At 33.8% G+C, this 6,350-nt stretch overlaps 1 long non-coding RNA gene across 1 annotated transcript; it reads right to left on the reverse strand.

The window, feature by feature from the left end:
• Positions 1-315: 315 nt before the first annotated feature.
• LOC124538055 lies at positions 316-2,435 on the reverse strand. Its single transcript, XR_006966958.1, has 3 exons — positions 2,383-2,435; positions 1,294-1,395; positions 316-446 (listed from the first exon to the last, which is right to left on the reverse strand). It is a non-coding gene; the product is annotated as an uncharacterized LOC124538055 (long non-coding RNA).
• Positions 2,436-6,350: the final 3,915 nt, after the last annotated feature.

Raw genomic sequence — 6,350 nt, forward strand, 5'->3', positions numbered from 1 at the left:
GCATGTATCTAATTTCATTGAAATTCTGCTACATGTGCATTTTACCAACCCGCATTGGAACAGCGTGGTGGAATATGTTCCAAACCCTCTCCTTAATGGAAGGGGAGGCCTTAGCCCAGCATTGGGTAATTTACAGGCTGTTACTTTACTTTACTGTACTATTTTTAGTACATGAAGGTTTTTCGATGAATGTTTTATTATTGCAAGAAATTTTGTCAAAGAATTGAAATAGAAACGGCAACTTCAAATCTATCCTTACTTAAAATTGTAATTATTTGACACGGGATGATAAATAAATAATTTATACATTAATAAATAATATCTTTTTAATTAAATCGAGAAAATAATTATGTCAAACCCGCTTATAAATTCCTTTAATTTGTGTACAGTAATTATTCAGTTTCAAATATCACTCATTTCGTCTTCATCTGAATGCTGTTTTACATCTAAAATTAAATAATTTGAATAGAACATAATAAATAATTCATCACCTTCAACGCTTATAATATAATTTATGCTGAGATTACTTTTTAATTTAGCAGGATAAGATTTCATTGTGTATGTACCTACGTATATACACTACACACACAAACAAACATTTTCCGAACGTAGTCTATCAATTAGACGAAGTGTTCAATTTAAGAAAAAGTAAATGATATTTACAACATTGCTGCTTTTTGGGCAAAACGCTACATATGTATTGGGCTCCAAATACAAATTAATTATATGGTCATTATTGATTGTAATGCTCTATTGCGTAATACCCGTTTTATTTTGTGTATCTTTCTGGATGGGTACCACAAGACATATATTTAAGTACTAAACAGCAACAGATAGCATTGCTTTGGATTGAAGGAAAATTTAGTGTGATTGTTGGTACAAGGGATAAAAAATTTGAGTGTTCAAGATTATTTGCCTTTTTTACATAAATAGGCGGATGCCTATTTGTGTTATAAAAAAAAACCTAACGTAACAGAAATTCTACCGACAAAAGGTGGCTGATGACGCAAGAATAATAATTTTCATCGCTTTGCAGAAATTTTATGTTATAGTTTTACAAAATACATGATTAAAATTCATCCATATTCTTTAACTTCGTTGAAAGGTTGCGACTCCCGTGAATATAATGGATGAAAAGGGGGTAAAAAAGTGTTTAGGTAATTGTGCTTCAAATTTTTAAAAATTCGATTGTTATATCGTTCCCCTTAATAATTTCGGTTGATATGGTATATATGACTAACTATTAGGAACATACACATACAATTGTTAGTACAATAAGATAAATATACCCACTACAATTTTTCCTAGTGCAAGACCTTTTCCTGTCAGCTCCGCAAACGCATAAGTTGCAGTCAATTTGGAACACCCTAAAAGGCGTACAAGGCGGTGCCTTATCTAAAATTAAAAGAAACATTTAAAATAACGTTGCAATTGAAATCTGTAAAATGCCATCAAAAATAGTAAACATGTACAACACTCGAAACAAGTTCAAACTTAGGATGTGATAGTCTCTCAGTTATATGAAATGAAAATGTTTTATTTCGGACAACTTTGATCCATAAAATTGTTAGTAAATATTAAAAATTATATCTAGGTTAGTAGCTATACAATAATTAATAATTTAAAACTAAAAAGGGCGTAGTCCTCTGTGCCATTTGGTCGATCAGCGGACAGTCCCCGCTGTTGGCAATTTCGCTCAGTACACTGTGGCTGCTGCCACGCACTTTATTTAGCAATGAAACGATCTTCTTCCGAACGATTGCGTCAAAGCTGTCCACATTGGTCTGCGCAAACATCGCTGATGCGCTACAGAAGCGCGGCAGCCGCGAGAGTATATATCTTGCTATATCTAGTATATTTAAGTATATTATATCATGTGAATGGCCTATTGCCGAGAAAGGCCTTTCCTTCTTAATTGTTCAAAAATTAGAGATTGTTTGGAGTCTACTTCACCATTCTTCTTGCGAGTAATGAATTTTACCAATGTCGCACTAAAATTCAACTTAGATTTTTTACTCCACTGCAAAGAAACATTTCTCAAAAATGTGTAATATGTATTATATTTTATTCAAAACTGAAAGCAACCTCTCAAAACCTTACTTTTAATAATATTTAATATATATAAATTATACTATTAATAAAAGACAAAGAAGAAAGGGTACACAGATATGTAACAATCACTAAATTATGAATAAAGTTGACTACGAATCGAACCGTCAGTGGACTATCGGTTCATTTGAAGAGCCTCAGACGATTCCACACCATGGAATCAGAGCGCTGTTAGAAGCATCCATTATGCTCTGATGTTAGCTGCTCCGTGGATCATAGGTTTTGAGAAGCCAGCTTTACATACCTGGAAATTATTTTTTCGAAAATACCTACTTTGTTTCCATAAGAGCGTATCATCTAGGGACTGCAAGTCTACTGAAGCTAAACACTGAAAATAAAAGAAACAAACTTGTGTTATATCCGCAAATCGATTTAAGCAACACAATAATTCACTTACCAAGATCAATAAAAACGGTACTTCCACGAACATTTCGATTAACCGTTTGAGATTACTAATCGAGATAAAAATATTCGATTATAAATTACTTAGGTTATATTTGTACCGTGATTTTGTTTCAATTTTAGCTACTAATTAGGAAACTAGTTTTCATCCGCACTTATAAATGATAAGTAAATCTGTTCGTCTGTGTGTTTTTTGCACTTTCACAGGTAAACCACTTAACCAAATTTTAAAGAAATTGGAAAAACATAGACTACTTTTTAATATTTATCTCCTGACGACCAAACTCTAAAACGCTAACAACAACGCGAAAAATATCTATTCTCATTTTAAAATAGTAATTTTTTAAATAAAATTTTATGTTATATAAGTAGGTTTAAGTAGCCAGTTATGTAAACTCAAACTCAAATTCCTTTATTCAATATTGGAGCATTACAACACGGTTTGGAAAGAAATTCAAACAGTCTTTTTTGTCAATTTTATGATTTACAATATTCAATATGAAAATAAATAGCAAGGAGGCGATCGATTAATTACAATGAATGCTATAAAGTAAAAAGTAAAGTAAAGTAACAGCCTGTAAATTTCCTACTGCTGAGATAAGGCCTCCTCTTCCATTAAGGAGAGGGTTTGGAACATATTCCACCACGCTGTTCCAATGCGGGTTGGTGGAATGCACATGTGGCAGAATTTCGATGAAATTAGACACATGCAGGTTTCCTCACGATGTTTTCCTTCACCGCCGAGCACGAGATGAATTATAAACACAATTAAGCACATATATATAGTGGTGCTTGCCTGGGCTTGAACCCGCAATCATCGGTTAAGATGCACGCGTTCTAACCACTGGGCCATCTCAGCTCTTATGAATGCTATAATCGATCATAAACTCTTTAATTGTATAATAACCAATCGCACACAAGCGTTCGTTAACATTTTTTTAAAGAAAATATTACATAACTGCCTGCGTATTACGGGTGAGAGATTTTTGTTCCTTTAATCTCGTCTGTTAATAAAAATAATAATGTTACAGCAACATTGTTTTACAATATAAGGGCCTCGTCAAAAATCTGATTTTTATCTACCCAGGTATACGAAAAAATGTTTATCAATAATATAAAACTGTTCCGTTACTAAGTGACTGAGTGACTGACAGACAACGCACAGCCTAAACCACTGGACCTAGAAACTTGAAATTTGGCACATGTATGCCTTAAGTGTCCTAGAGGTGCACTAAGAAGGGATTTTTCAAAATTCCCACGGGTTAGGGAATAAATGGGATTTAATTTTCGAACCAAAGTAGCTCTATCTCCGTAACTATAATTATTAGGGGTTTCAAATTTAGCATGCAAGTAGGTTATATCAACAATTAAAAACTATTTATAGGATATTTCAGAAAACCCAAGGCATTGGGAATAAACGGGACTTGAATTCGATAAAATCATTACCTGAAAATATAGCCTTTTGGGCGTTATAAATCCTAATAACTTTAAATTGGCTCATCCAGACACTTAAACCTCAATCGTGATAGCGAGCCAAGGAGGCAGACAATATCAATATTTAATTAAAATTAATTAACAAGAAAAATAGATTGTAACGATCGTTCAGAATTATAACAGTGCTTTAATAATCAATAATCAAATAATAACTAGCAATTATATTATTAATAAATTAAGTAGTTTTTTAAATTATTATTATTAAATAAGGTTATTTAATAGTAACAGAAGTGAACTCTAAAAGCCTTTTCCTGAAAAGATTAAATAGGCCAAGCGGTAGGCCATATACAATATCAATTCTAGAAGAAATTCCATGAACTTGAAGTCGTACTTACCCCAAAAATTGTATTCTTTTGTTACGACAAATATATCTTTTGTGCCATTTCAGCTTTTGGTGCTGTAATGTTAGAACAAAACCTGTGGTCTGAGACAGCCTTATCTCACATCTACGATCTTTCTGCAAAGTGTTTAAACAACTAAAAGCATTGAAACAGGAGCATGAAACATTCATGTGACCTCTCTTTCGAGTATATTCGCGTTACTAGGCTGTGTTGCTCATCAAAGAACAGCGATATCAGAAGTGCTTTGTGACATTTATTTATTAACAGTTATTGTGTTGCTTTGTTCGAGTTTGGAGTTGAACGTCATGTTAAACAGAAATAGTAGCCATTTGCTTCCCAGAAAAGTAACCTTGCTTGCTAAATTTAATCAAACTCGGTTAAGTGGTTAGGATATGAAAGGACGGACAGAGAAACAGACAAATATAATAATATTAGACAGATATAATGTTATATACACATAATTTTTTGAATTTATAATAAGCCAATCCCCTTTGGATAACTACCACCAACTCGTCATATATTCTACCGTCAAACTGAAGCACTAAATATTTATGTGTTCAGTTTATGTGCAGGCACCCATTGGTACCCAAGGTTGATAAATTGGTGATATGATAAATGGTTAATAATTCTTGCATTACCAATGTCTATGGCCAATGGTGAATATTTATCATCAGGTGGCCCATTTGATTTGCTATGAAAAATAAACAATAAATGGAAAACTCGTCCATTTGAATCGGCAAGATTCAAATTGAACAAATGATTTGTTATTTCTGCGATACTTTCCTCCGATAGTACTAAATGGTATAACTTTGTTTGTTTCACAGATAAGTGAAAAATACAATTAGGTCGAGGTACATGAAGTGCCAGGTCACTAGAATTAATCTCGACTAATGCTTTAACCATTACGCCTATCTCTATAAAAACTGAGCTGAGATGGTCCAGTGGTTAGAACGCGTGCATCTTAACCGATGATTGCGGGTTCAAACCCAGGCAAGCACCACTATATATATGTGCTTAATGTGTGTTTATAATTCATCTCGTGCTCGGCGGTGAAGGAAAACATCGTGAGGAAACCTGCATGTGTCTAATTTCATCGAAATTCTGCCACACGTGTATTCCACCAACGTGCATTGGAACAGCGTGGTGGAATACGTTCCAAACCCTCTCCTTAATGGAAGAGGAGGCCTTATCTCAGCAGTGGGAAATGTACAGGCTGTTACTTTACTTACTTTACTTTACTATAAAAAACAGGATAATGATAAATTCACTAACAAACGATCGCGTTAATATTTTCCAATTGACTTCGTAAAGTAAATGGAATACTTTGAATTATTTTTTATAGGATTCCAATTACCACTTGATCATTCTAATAAACAGAAAAAATGGAATCTGCCGTTGATAGCTACCCGACCCTTAACTTGGTTTAAACTAAGAATAATAGCTCGAAGCGAGCTCCGACGAGCTGTAATTACTTTGAAATTCTTGAAAAATTATACACAGCGTCGATACTGAAAGCGCGAACCGCCAAAGTACGTACATAGAGCTGATAATTACAAATTTATTTTATTAAATTAATTAAAATTAAATGAGACAACATCACATACATTACTCTGATCCCAATGTAAGTAGCTGAAGCACTTGTGTTATGGAAATCAGAAGTAACGACGGTACCACAAACGCCCAGACCCAAGACAACATAGAAGACTAAAGGTAATCTACATCGACTCGGCCGGGAATCGAACCCGGGACGTCAGAGTGGCGTACCCATGAAAACCGGTGTACACACCACTCGACCATGGATGTCGTCGTTAAATATAAAGTGAACTAAACTAGAACAGATAGTTTGTTGATGTTAAAAGTAAACCTGAATTAAAATCAAGACAATTACAATTGATTTAATAAGATTGTGTAAATTTTACACGTATAATTTTTTTCGAGTTTTATTTTTTACTTGGTGGTAGGGCTTTGTGCAAGCCCTACTGGGTAGGTACCACCCACTCAACA

This window comes from Vanessa cardui, chromosome 19, assembly GCF_905220365.1.
Source record: "Vanessa cardui chromosome 19, ilVanCard2.1, whole genome shotgun sequence".
In the NCBI taxonomy this organism is placed as follows: domain Eukaryota; kingdom Metazoa; phylum Arthropoda; class Insecta; order Lepidoptera; family Nymphalidae; genus Vanessa; species Vanessa cardui.